The sequence below is a fragment of the Leptidea sinapis genome, chromosome 22 (genome assembly GCF_905404315.1).
Source record: "Leptidea sinapis chromosome 22, ilLepSina1.1, whole genome shotgun sequence".
Taxonomy (NCBI): domain Eukaryota; kingdom Metazoa; phylum Arthropoda; class Insecta; order Lepidoptera; family Pieridae; genus Leptidea; species Leptidea sinapis.
In genome coordinates this window covers 706,310-727,151 of record NC_066286.1, presented here as the reverse complement: position 1 = coordinate 727,151, position 20,842 = coordinate 706,310, and the positions used below count along the sequence as shown (strand labels likewise).

The 20,842-nt window shown below is 34.3% G+C and overlaps 2 long non-coding RNA genes across 2 annotated transcripts; both read left to right on the top strand.

Moving 5' to 3' along the window:
- Nucleotides 1-244: 244 nt before the first annotated feature.
- On the top strand, nt 245-4,104 carry LOC126971039 (uncharacterized). The gene is made up of 3 exons (XR_007730785.1): nt 245-365; nt 3,461-3,590; nt 3,870-4,104. It is a non-coding gene; the product is annotated as an uncharacterized LOC126971039 (long non-coding RNA).
- Nucleotides 4,105-8,876: 4,772 nt separating this feature from the next.
- LOC126971038 (uncharacterized) lies at nt 8,877-16,334 on the top strand. The gene is made up of 3 exons (XR_007730784.1): nt 8,877-9,020; nt 14,755-14,884; nt 16,000-16,334. It is a non-coding gene; the product is annotated as an uncharacterized LOC126971038 (long non-coding RNA).
- The last annotated feature ends 4,508 nt before the right edge of the window (nt 16,335-20,842 follow it).

The window sequence follows — 20,842 nt, the reverse complement described above, 5'->3', positions numbered from 1 at the left end:
GACTGATTGTATTTCTCTAAAACGAAACTCTATTGCTCCTGCAACTCTCTACGTCGAACATTTAGCATCATCCAAAAAGAACTCACTAATGTAAAACGTTGCCCTTAGTCAAGATATACTTTTCTTTACAAAATTTATTATCCGTGCCTTTTTTACTTAAAAAACATTCTAATTTCGAAGCCCGATAAGCTGAATAATGATGTGTTACTCAAAAAACCAATTATAGATATAATAACCTACTAATGCAGTATCTATATAAGGCAAGTGAAGTAGGTTTACAAGTCTTATACTCATCTAGAAATTTCTTCATTGTATTCCAAGTCAATAGGAGAAGTTACAAACATTAGCCATGAGGGTATTATTATGTAAGTACCATTAATTTCTTTTCCGCCGTTGGAATAATATCTTCAAAATGATTTTCGTTCTTTTATTTCTACAAATTCTACAATAATAAATATTATAAATATATTCTGACAAGTAATTGCAGTCTGGTCCAAGCCTAATACTCGTGGCAGTCATTTAGAACACTGCTTTTTTGCATTAATTATTAATCAAATGTTTATTTAATGTTCGAATTATATCTTTATTAGCTGACCCGACACTGTTCATAATAAAAATAACTCTTGCGGGTGGAATTTCGTTAAATCACTTCTTTGCTGACCTCTACTCGGCGAAAAGAATATTCCTACCAAATTTAAAGTCAATACGCCATATGGTTCCAGAGATAATATCGTGTTGAGTCAATACATAGTTGGAAATCTCGTATGTATATATACAGGATGTAAAAGTTTAATGTAACCAGTTGACCATTCCGTAACTATTACAGATATCAAAAAACTTTAGACAGACATCGAAAGTACGTTCCTAATCAGTAAAATGACATGAAAAACTTTTTAAAAATCTAAAGAGAAGTATACAAAATTTTGATAGTAAGCACTCCCTTTAGTACGGGATTAGTAAAAAGTTTTTAGTTTCCTTATTTTAAAACATTAATTAAGCTTACTACTGATAATAAAGGAAGCTGTTTATTAAAGTTTAAGAAATAAATCTACCTTTTTATTGAATAACATTTAATGTGAAGTGACATCCTTGTTGCACGATAGAATGACCTTTCTGTTTATCTTATACTAAATGTATGGGAGTTTTTAATATCAAAAATTTGGATACTTCTCGTTTGGTTTTTAAAAAATCATTGACGTTATTTAACTGATAACATAACGTGCTTTCGATATCAGTTTAAAGTTTTTTTGATATCTGTAATAGTTACGGAGTAATGATCACACTTAACTGTTTAAGGAAGAACTAATTTATCTTTTGATATATTTGTATATTTCATTCACATTACATTTAGATTAAATATCTTCTAAGTAAGGAAACTGTATAAGTTTGATTAAAACTAATTTAATTGGGTGACTAGTTCCTATTAATTCTAGTACTGCTGCGTCACATATTGAACTATTATGTCACGCCACTCATTGCTGATCATCCAGCTCTGCAGCATTTTTAATTGATCGCTTAATATCTTGTCGATGTGATTGAAAATATCAATTGGAATTAAGGTGCACTTATACAAATGATTTAAGTTTTCTTTAGTGTTAATTCCGCCAATATTTGTTTTTAAAACAATTCGACACGCGTATCGCCTCTACACGAGGCATCCTCAGGACGTGTTGTCTCGCCAAAATCTGGCACGAGTCTGCTGCAGATTTTGGCTCAGTCTCGTGCCAGATTTTAGCGCAGTCTCGTGCCAGATTTTGGTGCAGTCTCATGCCAGATTTTGGTGCAGTCTCGTGGCAGAATTTGGCGCATTCTCGTGCCAGATTTTGGCGCAGTCTCGTGCCAGATTTTGGCGCAGTCTCATGCCAGAATTTGGCGCAGTCTCGTGCCAGATTTTGGCGCAGTCTCGTGCCAGATTTTGGCGCAGTCTCGTGCCAGATTTTGGCGCAGTCTCATGCCAAATTTTGGTGCAGTCTCATGCCAGAATTTGGCGCAGTCTCGTGCCAGATTTTGGCGCAGTCTCGTGCCAGATTTTGGCGCAGTCTCGTGCCAGATTTTGGCGCAGTCTCGTGCCAGATTTTGGCGCAGTCTCATGCCAGATTTTGGTGCAGTCTCGTGCCAGAATTTGGCGCAGTCTCGTGCCAGATTTTGGCGCAGTCTCGTGCCAGATTTTGGCGAGACAACACGTCCTGAGGATGCCTCGTGTAGAGGCGAAACACGTATCGAATTGTTTTAAAAACAAATATTGGCGGAATTAACACTAAAGAAAACTTAAAACATTTGTATAATTATGGATTTCCGCAAAGTAACGCCTAATTCAATAAATTTTCTTAAGGTGCACTTATCAAAAGTGCTGTAAGCTTATGAATTAGTGGGGTGTAATTACATAGGATTCGAATTGAAATTTTATCGGTCTGAAGGCAAAATCTGCAAACTATATCGTTTTAATTTCGACAGGTACTCGATTAGCCGATAGTGCCCAGACAGCATTCTAATGAAGATACATAGGTTTTCCTGTTTAGTGATAGGGATTTTTTGCGTTCTACTTCTTGCGTCTATTTCTGTCGTGAAGCAGTAATGTGTAAGCATTGTATTTCGGTCGGAAGGGCACCGTGGCTAGTGAAATTACTGGGCAAACATTAACCTCGTGACTGTTGCTACTCAATATATTCTAGATAATGTAATTTATGTTCATAGTCACATAAGTGAATTTGATAAAAAACTGTCATAACCATAATGGTAATACCAAGAACAGACATAAACTTATAATGCCTACTACTCAGCTAAGTCGAGTTAGTAAGTCTTTTGTGGGGCGATGTATATGCTTTTACAACAAGATCCCTGAAAATGTTCAAAACAAAAGTATTACGTTATTCAAAAGAATTTTTATAAAAAGTTTGTGTGGTAAAGTTTAGTATAAGATAAATGCCTTTCTCAATAATACCACAGATTGGGAATGGAGCGACCGCCCTAGGGCTATTAAATAGTAAGTTTAAATGTAAAATTTTACTTTCTAAACATATTTTTTAGATAAAAAAGAAGCCCGCTGAGTTTGTTGCGCCCATTCTTCTCAGGTCTGAGGCATTCGTTTTGGAATGGGTGATATCACATCCAATTTTGAATAAAAATATTCGAATTTAAATTTGAAAACGCGACTTAACATCTTATGTTTCAAGGAGACGAGCGCAATTGTAGTGCAGCTAAGTATTTTTGGGTTTTTCAAGAATCCTGAGCGGCACTGCATTGTAATAGGCAGGGAGTATCAATTACCATCAGCTGAACGTCCTGCTCGTCATGTCACGACGCGTCCGATGGAACACTCAAATTCAAATAATTAGAGTGTTCCATGACTTACAATTTAAGTATTCGAAGATTTCTGCATGAAATAAAGTAAATTAAATATAGGTATAGAAATGACATAAATATAATATGAATATTATAAAAAAAGTAATGTTTATTTCAGTTATTACATCGATTTTAGTAATTATTGCATGGGTAAATACACTACCACTGGGGTTGTGTACACATATATGCCCACCTAAATTTAAGCCTGTTTGCAGCAAAGATGGAAGTACGTACCGCAATATATGTATGTAAGTATTGAACATATTATGTAAAGAATAACACCACTTAAAACGCCACCAACACTTAGGCTTGGATATGTTGTTATCATGTTTGTTTTTCACTAATACTCTGCCTATCTATCGAGGCAGAGTTTTGCTTCGGGCAATTTTTGAGCATGATTGTGAGTCTACTTGCTTATTGTACGTCGATGACAACTATCATTAGTTCGTTGACTGAAACTTAACAGGCTATTATAGCAAATAGCATTGAATATTATTTAATGAATTATAATTATTTATTATTTTTAGCATGAAGTGTCGCGGTAGAGCATTTAATTACCCAGGATACTGTCGACCTCCTGGTTCCTCTGATCACAATCAAAGTTCTACTACTACTACTACTACTGTGAAGCAGTAAGCAGCACAGAGAAACCATCATGAAGCCAATAAAAAGTCAATCACTTTGTGTTTGAAGTATTTTACGTATTATATTTAAATGAATTTCTAAACTATGTATAACAATAAATAAATCAAGCAACAATAATTTGTTTAGTTATTAAACTCTAAATGCTCACTCTCACGCTAACACTAATTGGGCGCAGCATAAAGGTTAATGTCGACGGTTATTGCTCCAACTAGAAGCCTTGAACGCTTGAGTTCCCAGAGGCTGTGTGCGATAGCACAATAGTCACCTGTAATATACCTTTCTATGCAGACGATATCACTTGTGATGCGTTATAAACGGGCCATGCATGCAGGTCTCGCTCGGGAAATCCTTGACCAGAGCCGGAAGACACTTGTATTCGATAAAAGACACAAAGTTTCTCAATCAACGGGGTAAAACGAACCATTTTTCGAACGATTTGATTTGATTTGGGCTTCGTAATCTCGAGCGATTGCCAATTCCGCGGTCATCGGCCGAAAGGCAAAGCCAAAGTGGCTTCACAGAACCTGGGCGTCATTAAGAACTACACATGGAGTATTGCTTGCATCTCTGGTCTGGCGCACCACAGTATCAGCTCGAAGCATTTGAGCGCGCGCAACGCACAGTTATTTGAATTGTCGGTGATCCAGAGCTCTGTGAACGGCTCGATCACTTGTCGCACCTATCACGGAAAGTAATCCGAAGAGCTTTCGCACGACATACCACAAATTAGAATGAAATTTTATATTTACCATCTGGGTGAGTGGATGTTCCTCCACTTTCTTCCACGTACAACAAAGCTGTGGAATGAGCTTCCTTGTACGGTGTTTTCGAGACAATATGACATGGGTACCTTCAAAAAGGGCGTACATCTTCCTTAAATGTCGACAACGCTCCTGTGATTCATCTGGTATTCAACGAGAATATCAGCCATAAGATCAGATTATTTAGAGCCAAGACTCTAATTCTCAACATAGTGTATACCGTTCTGGGTGAATCCTAGTCTTAAATTCTCTACAAACGCTATGTCTCAGTCAAAATATGTGTGGCTTAACCATTCTGTAAGTGTTACATAGGTAATCCTATGGGCTAATCAATAGAAAGTCGTTCACTAACTGGATGTTAATTTTGTGCGGTTAGGTTATTTAGTAAATACTACTCGTAAAGTGCACTTCACTCGATAACATTAGATTCCTTGCTAAAGGCTCGCTAAGAATTCCACAGACAAGATTCAGTATGTCCCCGCAAGAGGACGATGCTTGGACCATGCCGACAGGGTAAAAAGGAAGTTATGATGACTATATTCCATGGGAGTTACATCGTCTCTAGGTCCCTTGGAAAGTGTTGAGGAAATGAAATCTAAGTTGGATAAACTTCCGAAACCATCACATCTATAAAACCCCTAATAGTACAAGATCCCACTGCTCAATTCTGCAGGTATCTGCAGGTTTTTTTGATAAAACTTATTATAAATGAGGGAGTATGCAGCGTACTAGTGAACATTTATGTTTGTTTGAATAAATTTTGCGTCATTTTAAAGGAAATAGGGAATATGAATGAAATTTAAAGGAGAATGGGCAAAGTTACTCAACACTAATGATACCTATATCCATGAAAAGCTTATTTTAGGTACCTAATTTCGTTCTTAGAAAACACCGCTGTTAGTGCTGGGGTTCAAGAGATATCTGATTACAAAAAGCAGCCTCTACGGGGTTTTTTCTCTGTTTTACGGTCGAAATCACTATTTTTATAGTTGGTACCTGCAGGTGCGAGCGAGAGGGCATGTAGATTCCATTGCACGCGCAGAGTACTTCCTTATCTGCCTGCCTCCACCATTCTACTGGTTCTCCGAGAAGTCTCGCAGTTCATCTTCGCTTCACTTATTTCAGAAGTTTCAAGGGGGGGGACACATTTTTACCAATTTGGAAGTGTCTCTCGCGTTCTAAGCTATTCTTAGAACGCGAGAGACACTTCCAATTATATACAGTTTAGAAAAAAATGATATTTGAAACCTCAATATCATTTTTGAAAACCTATCCATAGATACTATAGAGATAGATACATTATATAGATTTGATAAAAAAAATCAGTTCCAATAATGGGGAGCCCCCAAAATTAATTGTTTTTTTCTTTTATTGTGTGAAAATCTTAATGCGGTTCATAGAATACATCTACCTACCAAGTTTCAACAGTATAGTTCGTATAGTTTCGGAAAAAAGTGGCTTTGACATACGGACGGACAGGCAGACAGACATGACGAATCTATAAGGGTTTGGTTTTTTGCCATTTGGCTACGGAACCCTATAAAGACGTTAAGACACTTGGTTTGCAAATTATATTAAAAACACAATCGTTTTCCTAACTATTCAATATTGCATAGCAACTACGAATATATTTAGGCGGAATTTTGTAATCAAACAATTATAGGTAGTACTTTAAAATTTCCATAAAATTAATTATAAGCAATACCCAATTTACATAAAACAAAATATACGAATTTAAAATAAAATTCAGAGCCAGTAACAGTTTTGTAATAATATCTATAAAAATGTCATACTTTTTTAATAATGATAATAAATTTCGTTTATTTTAAAGATTACGAATATACACTTTTAGTGGTTGAGACTTCCCAGTAAATTGTCTTAGGACACTTGTATTGGGAATATCTCGCAACTTCCTTAGCAGATACATTTTATTTAATAAACAATATAGAAATTAAAAGAATTGATTAAAAACCAAATTTTACAATTATCGCACAATGAAAACAAGTCTGAAAACTGTGTGGGTTTGAATTTGGATCTTTAATTAGTAAATACAGGGTTTATGCATGATTATTGAAAATACTTAATATTTATATTTATATTTTTTAGATCCTAAAACTTATCATGCACATTAAATTATTGATAAGAACATTCTGAAATAAAAAATAAACATTCTTTACGGGCAAAATATTTCAGCTATTCAGACGCGCCATTTTGGGCGGGATTTCTGTGACGTCAGAGTCTATGTCAACTATCAGCTATTATTATAGTAATAAATAGTTTTTTGCTTCGGTTATACTGCAAAACTACTGAACCGATCGGAATAATACTTAAACCATAAAATGCAAAGTGTTTTGGAGAATGTTTTAGACATTTTTATGAATACGAGTAGGACGTTCAGCTGATGGTAATTGATACGCCCTGCCCATTTCAAAGCAGTACCGCTCAGGATTATTGAAAAACCCAAAAATTCTGAGCGGCACTACAACTGCGCTTGTCACCTTGAGACGTAAGGTGTTATGTCTCATTTGCCCAGTAATTTCACTAGCTACGGCGCCATTCAGACCGAAACACAATAATGCTTACACATTACTGCTTCACGGCAGAAATAGGCGCTGTTGTGGTACAAGACGTAGGTATCCATCCCTCTTCTGTGGTTTTAGTATATGATACGTTGGTAATTACTAAATCCGGAACCTATATTTTTTTAATAAGGAATACCTATATAATTATAATTACTTTTCATAACATAATATGAAAATTCATACAATGAGCGGGTATAATAAAAATAAAATAATTTAGTCTTGCCTAATTGAACTGCAACCAAATTTTCTATAAAAATAGAAAAAAAACTATGGAATTCTGTCTAGGTAATTAAAGCTTGTGCAATGTACTCTTTTTTCAATACTTTCCATTGTTTTTTTTTTCGAACACTGAGTAATTCATTTATTTATAAAAATCTTTTTAAAAATTATTATGTAACTAGTTTATGTTTTTCCTCTGTGGATTGTGATACCTTTGGTGTCGCAAAGGAATGTGGGCGGCGATGATCACTTAATCCGTACGCTCGTTTGTCCTCCTATTCCATAAAAAAAAGACTCCTAGCCGGTCAAAGAATGGACCAGAATAGTATAATCTGGGCCCAGAAAAGAGCGTATATCATTACTAGACTAGTTTATTGTAAAAAGTTTGGATATCTTTTTGTTTATGCAGTGTTTCCAATCGACTTATATTGGTCACGAGGTTTATTTTTTATAATATCCTCTTCCATTCTTAGAGACTTAGGTCGTGCGTCGAGCGATTATGTAATTAATCGCTCGACGTCATTTTCCATTAAGTTGGATACGCTTCTTTTTTACAATTATAAATGCTGTTAATGACTGATTGTGTTTTAAAATTATATCTTCGTACGTATGCCCTGGCCTGGCCATCACAGCAATTTCATCTGCAAAAGTTGCAATGCTATAGTTGTTTAGATCTGAAATATGCTATATAATAAAAAGAGAACCAGACCTATGACTGTACCCTGTGTTATTCCAGCTAGTATTTCTTTCACATCTGAGAATGCAATATCTTTTCTGGATCTAAATACTCAATGTATAGGATATGATTCAAGATTATATACTACCTGATAGTAAAAGTGTTACTTACTTTCTATATGACACTTCCTTCACGTCACACTTTATCGAAAGCTTGCGCCATATCTAAATACTGTTGTAAAATATTTATTTTCTTCTAGCGCCTGCTCCATTATGTTCAATATTCTTTTGACTTCACCGATGGCTGATGATGTTTCTCTAAAACGAAACTCTACTGCCACTGCAACTCTCTAAGATATCCCTAGTTCGAATGCACCTAGCAAGACCTAAGCGCTGTTAACTATGATCAAGTTGAATACACTCATGTAAGTTCGGCTGCGACTGCTCATAGATGGTCCAAAATTCGGCATCAACCAAAAAGAACTCACTATTTTAAAATGTTGCCCTTAATCAAGATATACTTTTCTTTACTAAAATATTATTAGTAATTTTTTTACTTTAACATATTCTAATGTGGAAGCCCGATAAGCTGAATAATAATATGTTATCTACTGATAAAATATAAAAATATAATGACTTTCGAAAAACCAATTAAAGATATACTAACTTACTAATGCGGTATCTATATAAGGCAAGCGAAGTAGTTTTCCAAGTCTAATACTCTTCTAGATATTTCTTCATTGTATTTCAAGTCAATAGGAGAAGTTATAACCATTAGCCATGAGGGTATTATTATGTAAGTACCAGTAATTTCTTTTCCGCTGTTGGAGCAATATCTTCAAATTCATTTTCATTCTTTTATTTATACAATTTCCACAATAATTAATGTTATAAATATCGTCGAAGTAAGTGCTGTCTGGTCCAACCGTCATGCTTGTGCCAGTCGAGAACTGTTTTTCGTATCAATAGTTCAAATATTTAGTAAGTGTTGGCATCATAATATCTTTATTAGCTGACCCGACAGACAGAGTTGTTCTGTTCATAATTAAAAAAAACTTTTGCGGGTGGAATTTTCAGCTGACCTCTATCGGCGAAAGGAATATACCAACCAAATTTCAAGTGTTTAGTTAGTGTTATAATATCGTTATTAGCAGACCCGACAGACTATTTTGTATAAAAATATTTGAATTTGAAAAATTGATGTGCATTTACATTTACTTTTATAACTTTTATAATAAATAATTAAAAATTGTTACAATATGTTAGTAGTTTGACGGATCCAACCTTATGCCTGTTTAAGACCAGGTGATGTTAAACTGTTTCCCGTATAGAAGTCTATAAGGTTGAGTAGGAGGGCCGTAAAAAGCGGGTAAGGTCGGACATAAGCTCTGAAGCACTAGTTCTTAGCACGGATGGGCGGTATACCGTCGGTCCAGCTTGATTTATAGATGACCAAGGTGAAAAGCGAATTATTGACATTGGTATGCCTTTCCTTAACATTCAGGTACTACAGGAGATAAAGCGAGCTTGTTTTATGACGGAATTGCAATTAAACGAAGTTTTCTTGGACAGACTTAGTTACATACTAAAACACACGGGTCAAAGGAAGGCGTGCCCGTAGCAAATTCTGCCAATGTGGTTTTCTTTGCCTCAGCCAATGGCGTTCTAAACATATAGACAATGCACCTCATACAAAATGAAAGCCGAAATATGGCACATGCTACCATAATAACATTCGACTGCTATGGCTATACATTTCTGCGTTTACTCCAGTTGTTTAAAATATAATTGGTCAATAGGCCGCAATGTAAACACTATTTCAGTATCAGCTGCATATTTTTTATATAATTTAGAACCCGATTTGGACAGTGATATCAGTGGAGTAGCAGTTTTTAAATTCAGACAAAAACGTGGGTTGCTATAACTTTAACGTTCGTCAGCCTGTCCCATTTTCCGATCAAGATCTGTTCAGTCGGAGGCTTTTTACGTTTTTAATCAAAAATAACACTCATATTGTAAAGGGGAAAGTTTGTATGTTAATTTATTGGCTTGAGTTTATATTTGTTACTTCATTACGTTCTAAAGTGATTTGGATTTAATTAGTTAAGGTAAGGTTTAATGAGATAAACTAATACTCAAATATAATATTTTTATTTACATAAAATAATTAGTTAAAGTGGTTATTTAAATGTTGAGTTCCTTGAATTAAATTTAATTTGTCTTTTAGACTTAGATATCTTTTCCAGGGTATCTTTTTGGTATATGTAGAGTAAGCGGACATCAACATCTGTTTGTATCACAGCTTTTGTCAAATTTGAAATGTAGTTAAATCCAAAAAACTTAAATCGTTTAGTGGTGATATACATATAAATATGCTCATATTGTTTGTAAATTTCTTCAAATCTCTCTTTTGCTACCAAATGGCGCCAATTTTTTTTCATTATCTCGTGTACGGGAAAGCTGAAAAATATTAACTTATACATATTTGCGATGTAAATAAGTATCAATTATCACTAGGTAACGATACTTCCGTGATAACGTGTAAATAGCACTTATATGTAAGCGTTCACATTCTAGTAAGCCGTTCACATTACACAAAATACAATATTGCTAATCATTGTTCACTAGGCCTTTAAAAAAAATTGACAAATAAACAACCGACTTTAAAACACTATTCCAAACCTATAGATATAATAAACACTAAAAAGTATAACAATAATTGCATATTTTTATACAATCTAATTTATAGATCTAATTCTAGTAACATAAAACGTCGAAGCACCAGCTTTCAAATAAAAAATCGAATTGAGAACCTACAACTTTTTTGAAATCGGTTAAAAAGAGCGACTATATTGTTTTCATTTCTGACTGTGTCCTTTCATCTGTCTCATTCTGACAAACGGGTCTTGTCTTGGGACTTGTCAATAATTAATACCATATTAAATGAAAAAATATTCGATTTATTAAATTACTTATGCTTTTTGCATATCAATCTTATATAAATAAAATAACCTTACCGATGATAAGTCACACCATCTTTTTTTGAGTCGTTAATGTATTATTTAAGCAATTTTTATAGCACACTTTGGCTTGTTGATTGACACACAGTTAACACACGACTAAATAGAAAAGTGTGCTTATATTGTCCTTAAGCACAATTTTGCCGTTCCACTGTCAGACTGCGAATGATATGTCTATATGTAAAGAACGTCATTGGCCTCAGCTATTAAAGATTTGCGGCACCTGCCTAAATTTTTATGTTATTAATTTCGCTGGAGTTGATCATGATCCCATTGACCCATGCTTGATGCCTCTCCTGTTTTCGCCTAGATGCCATTTAGCAATCGAAACAAGGTCAAAACTTGCCAACAATTGGCCCCGAAGAGAGAAGAGAGAAAAAGTTTTAATAAAATAATTACCAGGAACAGTTTAAATCTTTTTTATATTATATTTAAGCAAGGAGTTTATCTAGTCATTGCGTCTGTGTGTTAAACTCGTATTGTTAAAATTTCACAATATTTTGATATTTTATTCTAATATATTACCAATGTATGTATATTCATTTATCTAACCATATATGTCAATTTAAGATAAAGTATCTTCTAAATAAGGGAACTGTATAAGTTTGATGAAAACTAGTTTAGTTATTATTATTATTAATAAATAAAAAAAAAATCCAGATTCTATTCGTTCCCGTAACGCCGTCACATATTGAACTATTGTGTTCGCCACTCAGTGCTGGCTAGCTCAACAGTATTTTTATTTATTCGCTTAATATTAGGGGTTAAAGTATGTAATTGCCGATTTGTACAGAAAAATTGAAAGAAGTTTTTTTTTAATTTAACATATTTATTTAATCAAAATAGTTAACATTAGGTATTATCTATACATTCCTGCCATCTAATAGGAAGCTCATTTATGCCTTTGCGATAGAAATTTGGTGATCTAGATTCGACAAACTGTGTGAAAGCATTTTGTACGGCATCCTGAGAAGAAAACGTTTTATCACGTAGAAAATCGTCCAAATCACGAAAAAATGGTAGTGCGTTGCAGTAAGGTCTGGCGAATACGGAGCTGATGAATGGTTTCTAATTACAGCTCCTGTAGAGTTAAAACGGTTACTCTTGCTGCATGCGGTTTCGCGTTATCATGGAGCAATAATGGTGAAAATCCATTTATGAGTCGGAGCTCTTTCACTGGTAGTTTTGCTATCATTGTTCGGGCTTCGGCACAGTACACATCTGCCGTTATTGCCTGACCACGTCGTAGAATGCTATAATGAATAACACCATATGGAGACCACCAAACAGTTTCCATTACATTTTTATTGGTACGTTTTGCTTTAGTACATTGTTGTGGGATCTGACTTGGGGACAGCCATTGCGTTTTTCACTTACGGTTATCATAAAAAATCAACTTTTCATCACATGTAACATTTCTTTCATTTCTGAATCGATTCAACAAGGCAATACAACCTTTAGAACGTGATTTTTTCTGCATATCAGTAAAATCATGGAGCACCCATTTCTCATATTTCTTATTTCATTGATTTTATGCAAATGAATCAATATTGTTGGTGAGGTAATGTTAAACCATTCTGCTAATTCCTGGTTAGTTTGGCTCGGATCGGATTTCAACATCTCTTTCAATTCATTGTTATTCAACTTGGTCCATCCGTCTTCCATGGGGTTCATTCTTCAAAGTTTCCATTACGAAAGTGTTCAAACCAAAATCGCACGGTGCGTTCACTAGCAGTCACCTCTCCAAACACAACATTGATGTTGGGGGAGCTGTTTCTGCCGCGTTAGTTCTGCGTCGGAACTCGTATTCAAAAATCACTCGAATTTTCGAAGTATCCATCTTTCTTGTCCAAGCTGAAAAAAATAACAAATGAAACTTGATAATCGAATGTTGCACATTTTTTAAACGAAGAACTACACTACATAGATACCATGTGAAAAAAGTTTCATCAAAAAAAAGGTTCTATGTCAATTCGAAGTACCTATTATAATAAAACGGCAATTTCATACTCAAACCCCACGGACGAGTAAAATAATAAGGACTCCATATCACCTACATAACAGTGAAACATCAAAACAATCCAGTCAACGTGAAAATACATAGCCCCACGGACACACTTACACTATTACAAGCCGATCAGCTGCCATTTTGACATTTGCCATCTTCTCTGACGGAGCAGTTTGCGTCGCTTAAAATATTTTTAAAGTACTGCTGTGTATTGAGAAATCGTGTAAAAACAATGCCAGTATACAATAAAAGTATCAATGAATTACCTTTCACAAGAGAGAAAGGTTTTTATTACTCTTTTTTTTGGTCTATATCACTATAAAGCACATAGTTATTTGTTCTCCAAAATGTACTTATAACAAACGAATTGAAGAACGAATTTTGTGTAGGTATTCTTAAAAAAAAGAAATGTAAGTACGTCATTCTTATATCAGTTAAAACAAAGATACTGCAAACAAGGGCACAGGAATCAAACCCCCAATCTTTACTTTCAAGGTGTTACAGTTTTTTTATGTAATTAATGTATGTACTCATACTATGCCTGCGATATTTTTTTAGGAAATAATCTCTATCAGAAATTAAAAAATCGGAATTAAAAGTAATGTGCTTATATATAATACTATGACTAATAACGGGACATAATTTATGTTATCTGGTATCCCCCGTAACTACACACACATTAGTTAAAGGAGCTTCACTTGTTAATATCACAGCGCGGAGTCCTTCTTTTTTTACTAGTCCGTGTTTAGCCCCTTATCTTATCGTGGTGATTGATTACATAACTTGGAACTAAGGTGCATTTTTCAAAGGTGTATAATTTTGTATAAGTGTTAGTTGATGTAGAGGCGATTTATCTGTCTCGAGGCAAAATCTGCCTTAATCAGTGCATTGAAATGGTTGAATGTCAAGTGTGCTTTCAACCCATATTTCTCTCGTTTCACGACATGACCGAGGAAACCTTCAAATCCAATCAGTTATAAATTTTGATTACTTAAAGTCTTAGTATCTTGATATAGGTACTTATTTATTTATTACATCAAGAAAAAATAAATCCCTATTAATATTATGAATGCGTATGTAAGTTTGGTTGTTACGCTTTTACGCCGGAGCTACTGAACCGATTTGAGCTTGATATGAACATAGGCATATATTTTATCCCGGAAAAATAAATTTCCCGTGGGATTTGCGAAAAAACTGAAATTCACGTCGATGATCTATAACTATTGCAATATTACGTTTAGATTGCCATAGCAATCTTCCTTGAAATAAGATTCATTTAATATGTTGAGAACGGGATCGAATACGCGAACCGGAACTGAAATAGGACATGAGATAATCTTCAATACCAAACGTACTTATTTTTTTTAAGAACCCATTTACTACGCGGACGAAGTCGTGGGCATCATCTAGTTAAAAATAAATGAGTTGAGTTATACATAATATATAAATGATTATATATGGCATATAATAAAATATATAATATATAAATATCTTTATTTCAGTTATTGCATCGATTTTAGCAATTGTTGCTTGTGCAAATACACTATCACTGAGGCTGTGTAAATTTCTGTGCCCACCTATAAACCGGCCTGTTTGCAGCAGAGATGGAAGTACTTATCGTAACATATGTGTGTAAGTATTCTTATAAACCTTTCCGTTCCCGGAAATTTTGGCGCGCGCGATGCGTTCTGTCAATGCGTATTATTTTTCGTGAATTAATAGGCTACTTATAAATAAGATAATTAAAGCTATAAGACCATGCGAAATAAATCATCTTGTAAACAAAATAAGAGTCATAACTTATTGAGAGAATAGTGTACCATACGGCATACGGTTTTGGTGTATCTGAAAAACCTAGTGCCCTGAAATCCTATTACCAAAGAATAGTGCGGACGGATTTCGTATCGGAACCATAGACAACAATATAAAGCGAAGTTGTAGTTACGATAATAATGTCAAGCTAATTCGGAAATAATGTAAACGAAAGACAATATGTCTAATCGCGAATTTCTTATCGATATTCGGTTCTGAAACACTTTCGTAATAGGAAAATGTAAGATCTGTCAACCGAAACTTCGTATTTCGATTTTGATAATAGCGCTCCTGGGGCACTGCCGATTTCGGAATATTAATCTTAATTATGGTAAAGATAATACATATTATCTACATATTTATGTAGAACTTTTAATTTATAACAATTAAATGTAGTTTCTGTATTAGCGTCCGACGTTCTTTGTTGTTTAGAGTCCAGCGTGTGTCTCTATAACCCTCTCTTAAGATTACCACTCCAAGGAAGCCTGAGTTGCCAACCTGAATTACTGTGGATGCAATCGCCAGTCTCAAAGTAGCGTGCACTATTGCGATGCCACCAACACTCCTGACATTGCAGTAGTTGTAACAACTGACTACTTATTATAAGGAGACTCTTAGTATATACACATTTATATATTTAAATCGATCTTTTTACATATGCATTGTTTCAAGTTTATTAAGTTTGGATATGCTGTTATCAGGACAGTTTTTCACTAATACTTTATCATTCCGTGGCGTTGTAACCATTGGTATAAAATACAAATAGACATTTTGCATATTATTGATTTATTCGGAGGTATAACTTCATACCAAGTTAATTTGAAAGGCCGTATTTATTTATTGTACGCCAAAGACCACATACTATTACTTCGTTAACTAAAACTTGGCAGGGCGAAATATTATTTCATGAATAATAATTATTTATAACGTTTTAGCATGAAATGTCGCGGTCGACCACTTTGTCACACAGGACCCTGCGATCTTCGTCGTCCATTTTGTAGTTCGTCTGATGGTAATCAAAGTTCTACCACTACTGTGAAGCAGTAAAAAGCAAGCAGAATCCACCAAGAAGCAATTTGTTTGAAGTATTGAAACGGATCACCTAGTTATTTTATAATGAAATTCAAAACTATTTAAAGCAATAAAGAAATGAAGCATTAATACAATTATTTGTATGTTTAATAAACTTTAATAAAAAAGCTTCGTCGTCCAAATAATCTATAACCATGAAAAAAAATGTATACATGTGAATAAACTACTTAATATGGAACGTTAATTATATTTCTTCATAAGCCCAACATAAACCAAGCTCAAGATCTCGAATCGGTTCAAAAGCTATCAAAACTGTTTCATAAATCTACTCTCTTTCTCCGAAACGAAACTTCGTAAACGAACGAAATTTAAACGATGCTTCGGGAGTGACCCTACTCTATTTTGCTTTCGGACACATCGACGAAGTTCGGGACAAGAGACAATATTCGTGAACGAATGGTGAACGATTGAAATGAACATTATATTAATCCAACTAATTTGAAGAGTTCTATTTCATTCCAACGTTGGGTAGAAACGTATGACAACCAAAAATGACTGTATTACAGACGCAATGTAAACATGTCAAATTAGTACTTCAGTAGGTCTACTCTAATTCATTCGTTTCGAAGTTTCGTCCCGAACGTCATTGCTTGACATTTCGAATTTCTAAACCTACTCTAAATCATTTACGCTCCGAACGAAAATATGAAGATGACGGCTATTTGTTCGGAATTTTAACGTCAATTTGACGAAACCAAAGATGTTACCTTTTGATTTTCGTTTGTGTGTATTTTGTTGCAAAATGGCTTGCTCTACGTGAAAAACATTGAAGAAACCAACGCCGCTTATGCAATCAATTTAATATTATTGAAATTGCCGACTTAGAGTAGGTACAAACTCTAGAGTACAAATTTTGTAATTTCCTACAAAGGAAATGAATCCTCGGTGAACTCGGGAATATTAATACCACCCCTGATACATAACTTATGTAACATTCATTTTTAACCGACTTCAAAAAAGGAGGAGGTTCTCAATTCGTCGGTATGTTTTTTTATTGTTTGTTACCTCAAAACTTTCGACTGGGTGAACCGAATTTGATAATTCTTTTTTTATTTGAAAGCTGGTGCTCCCCGTGTGGTGCCATTATAATTAGGTCCAGATCTGACAATGGCATCCATGAGAAAACCATAAAAGTCTTAAATTTCGTATACATACGTATAGAAAAGTGGATGATAAATTTACGAATAACTCAATATCGCGCCAACCGATTTCGATGATTCTTTTTTTATTGGAAAGGATATACTTCAGATTTCAATGTTTCTTTTTTTTATTGGAAAGGATATACTTCAAACTGGTGAGAGTTAGGTTCTGATTACGGAATCCATGATAAAGTAACGGCCGAATCTTTTTTATGGTATCCGGTTATTTAAGTCATGTACCATAACATAGTTATGGCCAAGTAATTTTCGTAGTCGAATATCAATGGACTCCTTAACGACTTACAGTAAGGGTGCAATCTGTGGCAGAATTTATTACTGTCTGTAATCAAATTACGAAGCGCTTACGTTCATTGCTGCATTGAAAAATTTAGTATATTTAGCCAAATTGTTAGTTAGTGTACTTCGAATTCACTAAAAATCACAAAATAAAAAAATGACACCGACTCCAAAAATGACAACAATCGTAACTAGAATTATATTAATTAATTAGATTTTAAAAAATACGCAATTATTTTATACTTTTTAGTGCATATTATATTGTTTTGATTTCGGTTGTTTTTTGTTAAAAATATTAAAATTGCTGTAAATATCACTTCCACTTACATTCTGTAATTTCCTACAAACTCTTAAGTAGGGAATTTCACTAATATTAAATTAATTGCTTCTTGATGTTCTTCACGTAGAGCAGCCTCGATTATTTGCAACCAAATACACACAAACGAATATCATTCTTGAAAAACATCTTTGGTCTCGTCAAATTGACGTTAAAATTCCGAACAAACAGCTGTCATCTTCATATTCATTCGGAATGTAAATGAATTAGAGTAGGTTTATAAATTCGAAATGTCAAGCAATGACGTTCGGAACGAAACTCCGAAACGAATGGAACCGTAGTAGGAAACATCCGAAACTTCAATCGAAACTTCATTTTTCGTTGAATTAGAGTAGACCTCCTGATTATCTGTCACTACGTCATTACTACATATACTATCTGTATTACATGCATTATTAAAACAATAGAATTCAGAGAGTGGACTTGAATGGACGGAGATCCTTTGGGACTCCTCACAATATGGGGGTACTACCAGGGTCTATTCTTGGACCGTTCTCTCTTGCTTATCTACATAGGAAGCATAAGGAAGTATTGTTTGCGAATAACTCTTCACTGATATTTAAAGTGAACAGATGTACCAGATGATCTAATGTTAAATAGCAAGAAAAAGAAATTTATTAATTGTGGATGCGAGTTTTTTTTTTATACGGAAAGGTGATAAAACCTCTGTAATATTTCTCCGCATTACTATGGATTAGAAATTACAATGGGGCTCCCATGTTGAAGGAATGGCCCACGTTGTTTACCAAATTCTTATGATGTTAAAAATGCTTTAATTAAAGTAGTTCATTGGATTGAAGATAATTACTTATTGCTTAATGGTAATAAAACTAAGTGCATGAAATTTACTTTACCTGATGTTTAACAAGTGTCAATCAATGTACAGAAAACTAAAAATGAGAAATTGAACATTATAGTTGATACCATATATGATCGTTGTTTTTCTTCGAATAACGCTAGATACCAAACACCAATGGGGCCCTCATAAAGACAGCTTATCGAGCAGACTAAGTTCTGCTGCATACGCAGCAAAATATATTTATTCCATAACAGACATTGAAACTACAAGATTATTATTATTTGGAGAAGGTGGCTATTTGTGTAGTCCTAATAAGTCCTAGAAACTCAACTGCAAGATTGGCTTATTTTAGTTAATTTCACCACATTATATTTTTTTTTAAATAAGGGACGTCACGAGGATGACGTTCAGCCGAAACACAGTAATGCTTACACATAACCGCAGAAATAGGCGCCGTTGTGGTACCCATAATCTAGCCGGCATCCAGTGCTAAGAAGCCTCCACGAAATATTGTAACAAGTTCCAAAACTAATATTATTATGGTTATGCTGGTGATATTGCTTCACTTTTTGTGTAGCAGAAAAGAGCTGTTCGGGCAATTTGTAGGAGGGGACCAACAAAGTAGCTTAGATTTAAATTTAAAGATTTTAAAATTATTACTGTTACTTAAAAATATAAATATATAGGTATATCAAAAATTTGTATAAATAGATATAAAATGTTTCTAGTCCACTTTCTACCACCCACTATAATAATTATATAAGTTAGCTTAAAGTGACTGGTGTCATTGATTAATATGACTTTCGAACCAGAGCTTCCTTGGTATCAATTTTAATGGCTTTGTCGCGACGATACTTGCGAGTGGCGTGCTCTATGAACTCTCCCATTCATTCCGAATTCCACCACCCGTATCATATTGATATCTGGCATTCGACAATAAAGGCATAAAAGCATTTATTTTTTCGAAATTGATTCATTTAGAATTCTTTTAGATGTAATTTCTAATAAACAAGACACTACTGCCGCTTCGGAAACAAATGGCGCTCTGAGAGAGAAGAAGTGGCGCAAAAAACTCTCCCAGCATTTTTTTTGCGCGCTTTTCGAGAAAATTCAACAAGCTAAGCGTGCGAGAGAGGAGACTTTCTCTAACAGAGATGCAGCAAGGTAGAAATGTTAAGCGAATCTATTGTCACTGTAACCGATCTTAATTTACAAGTTGTTAACAATCAGCCACGCTTAGCATTAGCGCCTTAGTATTTTGCATATTAAACCACTAACGCACACATTGCCAACTATAAGTGGTCACATTATCAGGCTGTCAGGTCATCTTCACTCTAGTATATTCTGACTCTATGTTGTAAACGAACTTTATCTACAACCTATTGCTTTAAATCCTCTTTTAAAGATTCTAAAACTAAAGCTTATTGCTAACATTAAAACAGCCAATGTCCTAATAACCAAACGAGTGTAGTGATAATGAAATTCAGTACAAAATTATAATACTCGTTTGGATGACGTAGTGGTTAATAGGACTGGCTTTTTTACTGTTAGCAGTGAGCTAACTGTTTCAGAATCTTTTATAGAGGATTCATATTATGGGTGTGGATAAAGTCTTGTATGCAACTGTTGATGATTAGGTATTAAAATACTCATGTAACACTATTATCACCCACATTCGTGTTTTAATACCCCTTATTACACAACAGTTGCATAAATAACTATTACTGATCGCCATAGTCTTTTTAACGTTCGTTCGTCTGTCTATTGCTTTCCCCGACTGCGAGGATGTGTGTATCAATTTATGTATGTATGTTTGCTTTATTGAGGCGCTCTAGAGACACGTGTGGGTTGATTTGAAAATTCTACTTCAATCGAATTGTCTTTAATAATAATCATAATAAAATTTGGCGACATAAAATTTGTAAAAACAGACGAAACTTTGTTAAGTAGGGATTTTTTGTTGAATGATCATAAAGCATTCTCGTGTTTTCAATTTTTTATTGTAAATTAATATTATTATGGTATAAGAGAGTCCGATCTCTTTGTCCAAGAGCGAAAAGAAACTATAGTAGACCTAGTTTGTGTTCTTTGTCTGTGGTTTGTTACAAATCCGA